Raw genomic sequence first — 14,133 nt, forward strand, 5'->3', positions numbered from 1 at the left:
AAAGCCTTCCTAAGTGAACAATGCTGAGAAAGAGAGGAAAACAATACAATGGGAAAGACTAGAGATCTCTTCAAGAAAATTAGAGATGCCAAGGGAATATTTCATGCCAAGATAAACACAATAAAAGACAGAAATGGTGTGGACCTAACAGAAGCAGAAGATATTAAGAAGAGGTGGCAAGAATACACAGAAGAACTGTACAAAAAAGATCTTCATGACCTAGAGTCAGACATCTTGGAGTGTGAAGTCAAATGGGCCTTAGGAAGCATCATAATGAACAAAGCTAGTGGAGGTGATGGAATTTGAGCTATTTCAAATCCTGAAAGATGATGCTGTGAAAGTGCTGCACTCAATATGCCAGCAAATTTGGAAAACTCAGCGGGGAAAAGGTCAGTGTTCATTCCAATCCCAAAGAAAGGCAATGCCAAAGAACCTTCAAACTATTGCACAGTTGTACTCATCTCACACGCTAGCAAAGTAATGCTCAAAATTCCGCAAGCTAGACTTCAACTGTATGTGAACCAAGAACTTTCAGATGTTCAACCTGGATTTAGATAAGGCAGAGGAACCAGATTCCAGAAAAACTTCTGCTTTATTGACTATGCTAAACCCTTTGACTGTGTAGATCACAACAGACTGCGGAAAATTCTGAAAGAGGTGGGAATACCAGACCACCTTATGTGCCTCATGAGAAATCTGTATGCAGGTCAAGAAGCAATAATTAGAATGGACCATGGAACAACAGACTGGCTGCAAATTGGAAAAAGTGTACATCAAGTGACAAAATACATATAGAGAAATCACCAGGATCAAGCAGGTATCCTTCCAAGAATTTGGAAGACCATTAGAAACTATGAAAATACTAGACTGTTTTCCATAATGTCTAATGTGTGGTATCAATGAACACTACTTCATGGGAGGATGAACTGCTATGGCATCCAACCATAAAACAGGCTTCCCATATGGCACCAATGATAAAAGAACCCGCCTGCCAATGCAGGAGATGTAAGAGATGCAGGTTAGATTCCTGGGTCAGGAAGATCCCCTGGAAAAGGGCATGGCAACCCATTCCAGTATTCTTGTCTGGAGAATCCCATAGATGGAGGAGCCTGGCAGGCTACTGGTTGCAAAGAATCAGATACAACTGAAGCAGCTTATCATGCATGCATGCACCAACCATAAAACATACTTTTGAAAGCAAACAAAAACTTACATTTTGGAGGAGGCTCAGGTAATAATAGACTACCTCTATTGGAGGTAATTGGAATCTCACTTCCATTCCTGTAGTAAAAGTTAGGCTCTTAGAGTGCTTAGATAGTAAAGTTGTGAAGGAGCCAAAATAAAATTTCTGAGAAATAAGGCATCTGCTTGTCCTGGAATATTCTGATTTTGCAGGAGTCTCAGAGGCAACACACTGTAGCCGTGGTTGAGTGGGCCTGTTCAACCCTTGTCTGGCAGGGAGGGGCATCTACACCTCCTGCCTGAAGATAAACCATGATCTCTCAGCAAGCGTGTATTTCCTTGGGGCAGAGAATGGGGCTTGATGGCGATTAAGTACAGTGTGAGGAACAAATAGTAAATGTTTCCCATTCTTTAGGGCAAAAACGGGAGGCAGTTTTACAAATCTTTCAAATCACTTTCTCAGATGAACAAAAAACACTTGAAAAAACTTTATTCAGCTTCATCTAATCCACTATGTGAGCATGGAGCTTTATTTATTTTTTTTTTATTTTTTTATTTTTGTAAAATTTTTTTTCTTAATTTTATTTTTAAACTTTACATAATTGTATTAGTTTTGCCAAATATCAAAATGAATCCGCCACAGGTATACATGTGTTCCCCATCCTGAACCCTCCTCCCTCCTCCCTCCCCATACCATCCCTCTGGGTCGTCCCAGTGCACTAGCCCCAAGCATCCAGTACCGTGTATCGAACCTGGACTGGCAACTCGTTTCTTACATGATATTATACATGTTTCAATGCCATTCTCCCAAATCTTCCCACCCTCTCCCTCTCCCACAGAGTCCATAAGACTGTTCTATACATCAGTGTCTCTTTTGCTGTCTCGTACACCGGGTTATTGTTACCATCTTTCTAAATTCCATATATATGCGTTAGTATACTGTATTTATGTTTTTCCTTCTGGCTTACTTCACTCTGTATAATAGGCTCCAGTTTCATCCACCTCATTAGAACTGATTCAAATGTATTCTTTTTAATGGCTGAGTAATACTCCATTGTGTATATGTACCACAGCTTTCTTATCCATTCATCTGCTGATGGACATCTAGGTTGCTTCCATGTCCTGGCTATTATAAACAAATGGGACCTAATTAACCTTAAAAGCTTCTGCACATCAAAGGAAACTATCAGCAAGGTGAAAAGACAGCCTTCAGAATGGGAGAAAATAATAGCAAATGAAACAACCGACAAACAACTAATCTCAAAAATATACAAGCAACTCCTACAGCTCAACTCCAGAAAAATAAACGACCCAATCAAAAAATGGGCCAAAGAACTAAATAGACATTTCTCCAAAGAAGACATACAGATGGCTAACAAACACATGAAAAGATGCTCAACATCACTCATTATCAGAGAAATGCAAATCAAAACCAGTATGAGGTACCATTTCACACCAGTCAGAATGGCTGCCATCCAAAAGTCTACAAATAATAAATGCTGGAGAGGGTGTGGAGAAAAGGGAACCCTCTTACCCTGTTGGTGGGAATGCAAACTAGTACAGCCATATGGAGAACAGTGTGGAGATTCCTTAAAAAACTGGAAATAGAACTGCCTTATGATCCAGCAATCCCACTGCTGGGCATACACACTGAGGAAACCAGAAGGGAAAGAGACACGTGTACCCCAATGTTCATCGCAGCACTGTTTATAAGAGCATGGAGCTTTAAAGCTTAGTATGGTTTCATGATAAATAAAATCTATACGTCTGAATCATTCTTTCATTTCTTTTTCAAAAATGATTCCAAGAACTAGTCTTTAGAATCAAGACATTGTCCTCATCTTTAACATACTTTCTTAATTATTAGCTTCCTTAGAGTTCTAGGTATACAAAGACAAAAAACACAGAGTTCCTGACTTCCTGTTGCTCACAATCTTTCCCACAACTACCTGTAATATTTCCACAGCTGTTCTTTAGGTGCCAAACAAGTTAGGGAACTTAGTCTTTTACTCTTATTTCCAACCCCATGCCCTGCACTCAGGTTTTCTGTGATGCACAGCTGTTTATCTGTCTTGTATAAGTTGAAAACGTGTATGTCAAAGAGTGACTGTCAGTCACTGATATTTCTAATCCTTGGTACAGTTCAATACATTTCTGTTTAATAAATGAATATTATGTCTCTCACATTACTCTTTGAGTAATTTAAATCACCATTTAAAAAAAGCTAATGAAAAGTGTTCTCTTGCAGCTCATGGGAGACTGTATCTGCCACAATATAATGTGGAAAGAACTGATAGGATATTCTGCTGTTTACCAGGATACACTGCTGAATGTTATTTTTCCTGTTACATATTTTTCCTTCTAAGCACTGAACTCTCAAGGACATTCTTGGCCTAATCAGAAATAGGGACTAAAGTGTAACAAATGGAGGGCAACTTCAGGAGGAAAATCACAGTATTTAATTCAGCCCATAAGATATAATTCAAGACAGCTGCTGCTTTGTGTAACAACAGTGGTCTTCTCAGGACAACACGTCTTTCTTTGTTTCCTAGCACTGATGGCTAATATAAGCACAGCTTGGAGAACAACATTTATTATAGTAACTAACTTCAGGTAGGACAGAAGTGATAATGAAAATAAATAGGTAGTTAGACTCCAGTGTATTTAAGCTTTTTAGGTTCTAAAAAAAAGAACAACAAAAACAAAAACCCAACAACAACATGTGGGACATAAAACTAGATCAAGTAGTCATTTTGCATTTTTTCCTCCACAAAGACAACCACTGCAGAAAAAGATGGGATTTCTACTCACAGTTGAAATTGAGCCAACAATGAAAAATTGAAGAATCATGTTTGTTATAGAATTAGTTTGAGAAGAGTTCATTGCACTTTAAGCTGTTCAGGTTAATTAGTGCTATTTATGGGTAAGACTCCACTGTTTCTTTCCTACATCATTTTCAAACTTAAAAATGCCAACTTGATATTTTCTGGGCATATGCATCATCAGACACTCCTGTCCATGTTGCATATGTCACACAGGCCAAACATGTGCACCCAGAAACGTGGGAATGGGACAGATGTGGGGTGACCTGGGAAGACAAAGAGAAGGAAGGGGTAGAAGTGCCTACTACATGCCAGGTACTCTGCAAGATACTTTATGCATTATCCAAAAGCTGGCCAATCTCCTCTTCTCTCCCACCTAAGGTTTTCCATTTAGTAGGAGTAGTGTGACTACTTGGAGAAGGCAATGGCAACCCACTCCAGTACTCTTGCCTGGAAAATCCCATGGACGGAGGAGCCTGGTGGGCTGCAGACCATGGGGTCGCTAGGAGTTGGACGCGACTGAGCAACTTCACTTTCACTTTTCACTTTCATGCATTGGAGAAGGAAATGGCAACCCACTCCAGTGTTCTTGCCTGGAGAATCCCAGGGATGGGGGAGCCTGGTAGGCTGCCCTCTATGGGGTTGCACAGAGTTGGACACTACTGAAGCGACTTAGCAGCAGCAGCAGCAGCAGCAGCAGCAGCAGCAGTGTGACTACTAATGACATCATGCTACAGGAATCACCAGGCCAATTAATCCCAGGCATTCTCAAGTTGTGGAGAGAAGATACACTATGTCCACAGAAATGGTACATTTGACTTTCATACCCTGAAGAGGAATTTATGGCAGTCTTATTTCATAGAGATTGCTGCTTGCACTGGTAAGGGAAGCTCCAAGAAGGTTTTCTCCCCCTCTGCATTTGTTGAATCTCAAATATCTTCAGGTTAAAATAATCTTTATACCAAAGTACTCTTAAAATGGCATACTCTGATCCGCTTTAAAAATGAACCCAAAGCAATCAATCCACAGACAATCTATGGCATGATGTATATGTATGTGTGTGCACACATATGTGTATGTAGACATGTGTGTGTATGATGCACGTGTGTGCACACACATGCACGCAAAACAACGTCTGGGTAATGCAGAGGGAATTGAGTAGTTTGCCTACAAAGCTCTTTCTTGCCCTCTTCTGGGTGTTAATTCTTCCTCGAAGCTGTAGCTGAAGGGTCACTTTCCTACAAAGAAGTCTAGCCTTCTGTGACTATCCCAGCACCAACTGCTAGCACCATTTCTCGTCTGCAGTGTTGCTTTTGCTCATGCAGCTTGTTGTTTGTTGGATTAGTACCTAACTCCCTTCTACATTAACTCCATGAAAGCAGTGACCATGTCTTTTCCCTCATAGTTGTATATCCAGCATCTGGCACTGACCTTGAGACATAATATATGGGCAATAAATATTTGTTGAGTGAACAAACACAGGAGTTTTAACAAGGCAGAGTATGGAAGACACTGAAATGAGGCAGAGTTAAGGCATACTGGGGTTGTCACCAAGGTGCTCTGAGCAGGCAGGGGTCAGCAGGAAGGTGCCAGGAAAGGATCTCTGAAGCAGGTAGTGCCATGTGTTCAGTCATGTCCAACTCTTTGCGACCCCATGGACTCCGCCAGGCTCCTCTGTCCATGGGACTTTTCAGCAAGAATACTGAAGTGGGTTGCCATTTTCTCCTCCAGGGAATCTTCCTGGCCCAGAGGTCAAACCCATGTCGCCTGTGTCTCCTGCATTGCAGGGGATTCTTTGCCCACTGAACCACTGGGGAAGCCTGTGAAGCAGACAGAAAGGCACTCAAAGAAAGACAAGGAATCCCAAAGACAAACTTTGGCTCAACATGAAATAACATCTTAGGTCAGCTGGTATACAAAATGTCTTTTGAAAATGATAAAATGAATCTTCTTTAGATAGCAGAATTTGGGCATAAGAAAATGAATGTTCAAAAACATTCTGATTCTTTCTATAATACTAATTGAATAAATTCAGTTCAGTTCAGTTCAGTCACTCAGTCGTGTCCGACTCTTTGTGACCCCATGAATCGCAGCATGCCAGGCCTCCCTGTCCATCACCAACTCCCAGAGTTCACTCAAACTCACATCCATCGAGTCAGTGATGCCATCCGGCCATCTCATCCTCTGTCATCCTCTTCTCCTCCTCCCCCCAATCCCTCCCAGCATCAAATTAGTAAGGGACAAACATAATGAAAGCTGACTCTTAAAAGATGATTTTTTAAAGCTCTGAACTTTTGGAGAAAAAAGTCTATTAAAAAAAATGCAGCTTTTAGAAGGAAGCCCAGACAAAGATCTTTCTACAATAAGGAAAGACAGTGAAGTAACAAGCAACTCAGAATTTAGACCCAGTTGCAGGGAGAAATATCAATAACCTCAGATATGCAGATGACACCACCCTTATGGCAGAAAGTGAAGAGGAACTAAAAAGCCTCTTGATGAAGGTGAAAGAGGAGAGTGAAAAAGTTGGCTTAAACCTCAACATTCAGAAAACGAAGATCATGGCATCTGGTCCATCACTTCATGGGAAATAGATGGGGAAACAGTGGCAACAGTGTCAGACTTTATTTTTTTGGGCTCCAAAATCACTGCAAATGGTGACTGCAGCCATGAAATTAAAAGACACTTACTCCTTGGAAGGAAAGTTATGACCAACCTAGATAGCATATTGAAAAACAGAGACATTACTTTGCCAACAAAGGTCCGTCTAGTCAAGGCTATGGTTTTTCCAGTGGTCATGTATGGATGTGAGAGTTGGACTATGAAGAAAGCTGAGTGCCGAAGAATTGATGCTTTTGAAGTGTAGTGTTGGAGAAGACTCTTGAGAGTCCCTTGGACTGCAAGGAGATCCAACCAGTCCATTCTGAAGGAGATCAGCCCTGGGATTTCTTTGGAAGGAAGGATGCTAAAGCTGAAGCTCCAGTACTTTGGCCACCTCCTGTGAAGAGTTGACTCATTGGAAAAGACTCTGATGCTGGGAGGGATTGGGGGCAGGAGGAGAAGGGGACGACAGAGGATGAGATGGCTGGATGGCATCACTGACTCGATGGACGTGGGTCTGAGTGAACTCTGGGAGTTGGTGATGGACAGGGAGGCCTGGCGTGCTGCGATATTCATGGGGTCGCAAAGAGTTGGACACGACTGAGTGACTGAACTGAACTGACCCAACATAAATGTTATTAGTAAACTGAAATATTTTAAGATTCTCGTATTCTTATAACCTGAAAAAAAACATGCATACAGTTGTATTGAAGTTCTTGAATTAAATTTCAGTACTGAAATTGTACAAAGAGCTGATATGTTTAAGAAATAGGGTTGAAAATAGGCAAAACTCTGTGTGAATCCTGACACGTTGGATGGGATTCTTAACCCCTGAAAGTCTCAGTTCCTTAATATAGACTTAGACCATGAACATAATTATGGTACCTCACAAAGTCATAAAGATGAAAGGAGACAACATATAAAAAGAGCTTGACTGTGCTTAGCATATGAGGGTTAAATATGTGCTAATCATTGTGAAGTAACTGAAACTATGCCTTTAAACATTTTAAAATAGTTCTTAAAAACTTATTTCTCCATCAGATTTGCTCTTCAATTTCACTGAGTTGGGTTTTTTCTCATCCATAAGAAGAATATTTAAATATATTCTTATTTTTCCTATCAAAGTTAGCAAAAATGTGTTCCATAGGCACATAGGAGAGAATTTCTCTTTTTTCCTTCTCAGGTTCCTTCTTGTACTGGAGGAATTATTTCCTCTCTCCTTTTCTTCTCCTCTGCTTTCTAAATACACCTAGGCTGACTGCTTGGCTAGAGTTCACACTCACTGACTCCCTGTCACTGGTGTGGAGAGCTGAACTCATTCATTATTGAAGAAGGGTAGAGAGTCATTTTTTAATCAGTACTTTGAAAGGATACTAACTTGGCATTTGTAAATTAACAATCTATAAATATTACATTATACATACTTACTCTTCTGTTTTAGTATTTCTAAAGTTCTTAATGCAATCATCCTGTAGATAATTTTTTTCCTAGAGTGCTATATTTTAGGAAAGGTTTATCATGTTCCTCTGTTTTCCTCAGTTTTTTTTTTTTTTTTTAAGCTTAAAGTTAGGCATCTTCCAGATGCAAGTATGCTTCAACTTAACTGAAGCTTAAGAACCACTAGTATCTTCAATTCCTTTCCTGTCCCCTAATCTGAACCTTACAAGGTTTAACTTAGGTCACAGGGAGCAACTTGAACTGTTTAACATTGGGTTTTTATATGATTATATAGCAAGCTAAAGACATTTTTAAAATACATCAAGACAGAATGATGATGATAACTATATATATATACATATATATAGAGAGAGAGAGAGATTAGGAAAAACAGAATACATACTTGGTAGCACAGTTCCCTGTTTTGAAAGCAAGATTAATCATACTAACCTGGCTTAGCTAAATGTCTTTTAACAGGTGTATGTTTTCACAGACAGATCCCTTATTCTAAATTTTTATGTTCCCATTTCATTTTTTTCTGTGTAAAAATCTAGTAAGGAGATAATGAATATGCAAATTAAAAAATTCAGTCCCCCTATAGACCATTTTTAAGTGAATGACTCTACACAGTTTTGAAGAAGGCACCTAAGTAAGTATTTTAATCTAGACTTTCAGGAGTCCTGGAGAAATTTTAATGGCTAGGATTTGCACATGATATTGCTGGTGCCAAATATATCTGTTGCCTCCTTGGATCCTGATCTGCATCCTTTCTTCTATAAAAATGGTGAACTTTAACCTGTCTGCCCCTCACTTTGTTTCCAATAAGGTGAGAAGCAAGTCTGTCACTGACCAGCCACTTCAATGACTACATCTAAGACACTGAACTGTTTCATCAAGTAACACAGACATGACATAAAGTATGATCAGAGATAACAGTATGAAAAAAATCCAAACTGTATGCACTGATGTTGTTACTCGTAATTTGAAAAAGCATGATTCATACTCTCAAGAGATATAAAACTGCACAAATGTGATCACCCCAAGCACAGGGAATTTTAGCTTTTGGTACTTGATATATTTCAAGTGCCTAGAACAGTTTCTGGCAAATAAATAGATGTTCAATAGATATGTCAAATGAATGATCAACACAATATAAACGAAGAAAGGGCATCACTCCTAGTAGGTTCTTGCGTTCCTTGATTCATAATTACTCTAGCTCTCTCCTATGAGTACAACTGCTGTGCCTTTTAAAAAATTACATGCACTAGTATATCCTGGAATCTTGAGGAAAATCAACACAGAACCAGTAAATTTAAATAAGAGAAAGAAAATACAGTACTCATAGTCTTACAGAATGAGATATTAGGAACTGAAAATAAAAATTTAGAACCAAGTGTCTGAGATGGGGCCCTAAGAGCAAGGGTGACTCAGGGAACAAAGAGGCAGGCATCCAAGACAAATGTTTCCTACTTTGTAATATTCCTCATGGTCACTTGGATCCCCACACCACAAGCAAAGTGTGTTTAAACAAGTAGAAAAATAGAATGAGAAATTCTACCTATTCCTATTGGTAAAACAACTGGACAAGAACAGATGAAAAACGTGTTGGATTGGAGAAGATTTGTTTTTATCTTAGACCAGGGTAATTTTTACTTTCTTTTAAAAAATCATCCTATTAATAAAGGGGACTTAAGTTGTGAAAATCAAATGTGTGACTTATTTTCATTGGCTGTTACAGAATAGACTTTTAAAAAAGATATATTTTTAACAAGTATACCTCAGAGCAGCATTACCTAAAAGTGGAGGTAAACCTGAGGACCGACCATAATCCAACTCTGTCAATTAAGATGATAGTAAATAAAAGCAATTACTAGACTATGGAACCAAAATACTAAGTCAATTTGATTAGTTCACTTGAGGGCCAGTATCATTAGCTCTTTCTCTCTTAACCTTAGATAGAACTTATGATCTCTAGCATGTCTGCAGATGCATGTTGCAACACTTTACAACCAGAATAATTACACAGCCCTTTCAGACACATGTACAAACAAGTAGTATTTGCCAAACCATGATGTTCCAGACAGGCAAATATTACAAAAAACAAAACAAAAATGAGCAATACATCATTGATGGGTATGACGCACAGGACATTAGCCAATGCACTTTCCAATAAGAAGTCTGATCAACACATGCCATAAGAAACAGGAGAATTTTCTCAGTAACTTTTCCAACTTCATATTCTCACACTTGAGAAAAACATATGGTTCTGTACTTAACAGACTTAGCAGTAGTGGGAGGCCTATAAAAACTGCTTGCAGCCATGACTCAGAGTATATCTTCAGGGTTTCTTCCAGAACTCTCTTAAGGACTTCCTCTTTTTCTAATGCTAAAAACAGATATTGTCCTATTTTATTCACTTGTATCATTATTCATTATGATCAGCATGAAACTTATAAGAAGAACATTTCTATTTTTACCCAGAGAAATAAACCATCACAGTTCAGTTGTAGAACTATTTTTTTTTTTTAAGAAAAAGAAATAGTCTGCTTTCTTGTTGTTATTACTTTTTGTTATACTAATTCTGAAATGGTTTTCAAAAATAATTAGGTATACACAAATTTCACCTGCCTTGGCTACCCTCATATTTTCAAATCTCCTTTCTTTCTTTGCCTCTCCAACCATATTGCCTTCTCTCCTGACATTGCCAGACTTCAGTATCACATGCAGTTGTCTGTACAGTGTACCTGTAATTCTGGCCACTCAGATCCTAAACATAGATCCTCAGGCAAGAACCACAATAGCAATCAGACAAATAAAGCAAAAACAAAAAACTAACAAAACAAAACCAAAGAGCACAGGGTGGAGATCAGGGCCAGAGGATGTAGTGGAAAGAGGTGCAAATCTGGGCATGATCTAGGAGCCTAGCAGTTGGTACTGGGACACAGGGTCCATATTGACATCCCTAATGGGATTTCATATCCCACTAGAGTTGATGCAAGAACAAATCACAGACTACAGAAGCCTATATTCTTTCTGTATTATCTCATGCATCCCCCTAATCCCAGAAAAACAAATGGGACAGGACTGTTTTATAGTTTTTCTTACTGACTGCATTAAATTCTTTGTGAAGCTAATGAAGTTTAAGCTTTAGAACCCTTCGTTTGTACAGACTTGGGAGGGCTCTAGCTACATGCTCACATACTGGTCAAATACTTTTGCAAACTTTGCAAAACTGAGGTATTCTACTGCCTACACAACCAAAGTAAAAGTACCCTCACTAGAGCTTCTCATACTTTTTCTTATGGTAAAATAACTGCTGCAGTAACTGCATGTAGATTCAACTAAAGGAAATCTGAGTTGGAAATATATCTAGTTTGGGTTTAATTGGAATGTTCATGTGGTCTACAGTCACTTCTGAGTACGTGTAAGTTTTTGCTAGCCATCTCAATGTAGGAATGCCTCCCAGGAATATCCCTAACTCATCCATGACATCAGTTGTATCATGGCCCTAAGGTAAAGGGGCCAGAAAGTGTATCATGCTGTGAACAGGTCCCAAAGTAGCCAGCACAGAAGTATACAATTAGTGGAAGAAAAACTAGATTTGAAATGTATGGAAACAGAAGCTAGTCTGGGGGAAATTCTTCTAGTCATTAGATGTGTATCATTATAAGTGGAAGATTTAATTCTAACCAATGTTAGACAAAATAGAAGTTCTCTTCTGTACAAATGAACTTGACAGTGTCACTTGTATAATTATAAATACACTATACACTTTTTTCCATTTTAGTGAGAATCAGGCAAAATAGAATTTATCATTATTCCAGTATTTATGGGGAACAAACCTGTAGCAGTATTACAAATTTCTGTGTAGTATTTAATGCATCTCAAAGTATTAGCATATAAATACACTAAGAAAAGATTTAAATTCTTTGCTGATCTGATATAAAATACTGAATCAATAAAGATATTATAAAACTCATAACACGGGAATAAATATTTGCAAGTCGTATGGCCGATAGGCAGTTAATATCTAACATATATAAATAGCTCATAGAACTCAACATCACAAAAGCAAACAATCCAATTAAAAAATGAGCAGAAGAAATGAATAGACATTTTTCCAAACAGGAAATGCAGATAGCCAACAGGCACATGAAAAGATTTTCAACAATGGTAATCATCAGGGAAATTCAAATCAAAACTTCTCACCTATCAGTATGGCTAAGCATCAAAAAGAGCACAAATAACAAATGCTGGGGAGAATTTGGAGAAAAGGGGATCCTTATACACTATGGGTGGGAATGCAAATTGGTGCAACCACTGTGGAAAGCAGTATGGAGGTTTATTTAAAAACTAAAAATAAAACTACCATATGACTCAGCAAAAAACACTAATTCAAAAAGGTGTAAGACCTCACTGTTCATAGCAGCATTATTTACAATTGCCAAGATATGAAAGCAAACCTAAGTGTCTGTCCATCAACAGATGAATGGACAGAGATACAGGATATGTATATCATATATAGCACATACATATCGTATATATATATATATATATATCTATATATATATATATATGATTGAAATTTTGCCATTTGCAAGAATATGGATGAACTTGGAGGGATATTATACAAAGTAAAATAAGTCAGTCAGACAAATACTGTGTGGTGTCACATGTGGAATTTAAAAAACATAACAAGCTAGCAGCTATAATAAAAAAGAAACAGAGTCACAGACATAGAGAACGAACTAGGGGTTACCAGTGGTGAGAAGGAAGAGGGAGGGATACCATAGGGGTAGAGGCTTAAGAGGTGCAAACCATTAAGTATAAAATAAGCTACAAGGATATATTAAACACAGGGAATATAGCCAGTAATTTACAATAACTAAACTATAAATGGAGTATATAACCTTTAAAATCGTGAATAGTGAATAACTATATTGTACACCAGTAACTTATATAATATTGTACATCAGCTATACTTCAATTTTAAAAAACCTTGTAAGATACCACTACAATGAGGACATCATTGGCAATTCAGAGTATTAAGATTAGTCACTGTATAAGAATTGAAATTCTTCAAATTTTATTGCTTACATATGAAGAAAATTTAATAGAGGCTTTCTCTAAATCTTAAAAATGTGGGGTTTTACTTTTGGCCAAACCAGGCACCAGGGATTGAACCTATGCCCTCTGCATTGGGAGTGTGGAATCTTAACTACTGGTCCATCAAGGAAATCCTTTTTAAAAAATTTCCAAATGTTAAAAACTTACTAATAATGAGTAGTGAGGCTGAAAGAAATTTTTGTAAACTTTTAATTTAAAAAATTATATTGATCAACCATGCTAGAGGTCTCTCCATTATTTCTACAGAAAAAATTGTATAGACATAATTATTCTATAGAATAATTAAGCTTTTATAATTAAGAATAAGCTTTTAAAAACTTAAATTCATCATGACTTCTTTATTTATTTTCATGGGCTTCTCTGGTGGCTCAGTGGTAAAGAATCTGACTGTAACGCAGGAGACTCAGGAGACGTATATTCAATCTCTGTGTCGGGAAGATCCCCTGGAGAAGGAAATGGCAACCCACTCCAGTATTCTTGCCAGGAAAATCCAATGGACAGAGGAGCCTGGTGGGCTACAGTCCATGGGGTTATAAAGAGTCAGACACGACTGAGCACAAGCATTCATTTTCATACCTGTTTTTGGTTTGTAATTTAATATTGTTTTTTAAAAGAAGAACTCCAAATTATACAAGTTTCAGGTCACACAAAACATGGATCTGCCTCTGCCAGTGCCTGACTCAGAACCTGGCATATTAGATGTTTGTCAGAAGAACACACAGGAAGGGCTACTGGCCCAAGAACGGTGACACTCAGCTTAGTGAAGGAGAAGTCAGTATATGCTGAAATTCTTTAGAGTATCCAGCCTCCAGGCTTGAGCACTTTGGGATATGATGGTACTACACCTGCCAGTAGAAAATCTGGACCCAGTTAGTGGGAAGCCAAGATGGCAGAGGCAGAGAAAATGAGGCTGGAACCTGCCATATTGTTTCACAGTCAAGAAAGAATTTTTTTCCTTGTGTGTTCA

At 38.2% G+C, this 14,133-nt stretch overlaps 1 pseudogene; it reads right to left on the minus strand.

Moving 5' to 3' along the window:
• Window positions 1-14,133, minus strand: part of LOC139185793 (craniofacial development protein 2 pseudogene) — a 181,320-nt pseudogene that overhangs the window by 89,250 nt on the left and 77,937 nt on the right.

The sequence above is a fragment of the Bos indicus genome, chromosome 11 (assembly GCF_029378745.1).
Source record: "Bos indicus isolate NIAB-ARS_2022 breed Sahiwal x Tharparkar chromosome 11, NIAB-ARS_B.indTharparkar_mat_pri_1.0, whole genome shotgun sequence".
In the NCBI taxonomy this organism is placed as follows: domain Eukaryota; kingdom Metazoa; phylum Chordata; class Mammalia; order Artiodactyla; family Bovidae; genus Bos; species Bos indicus.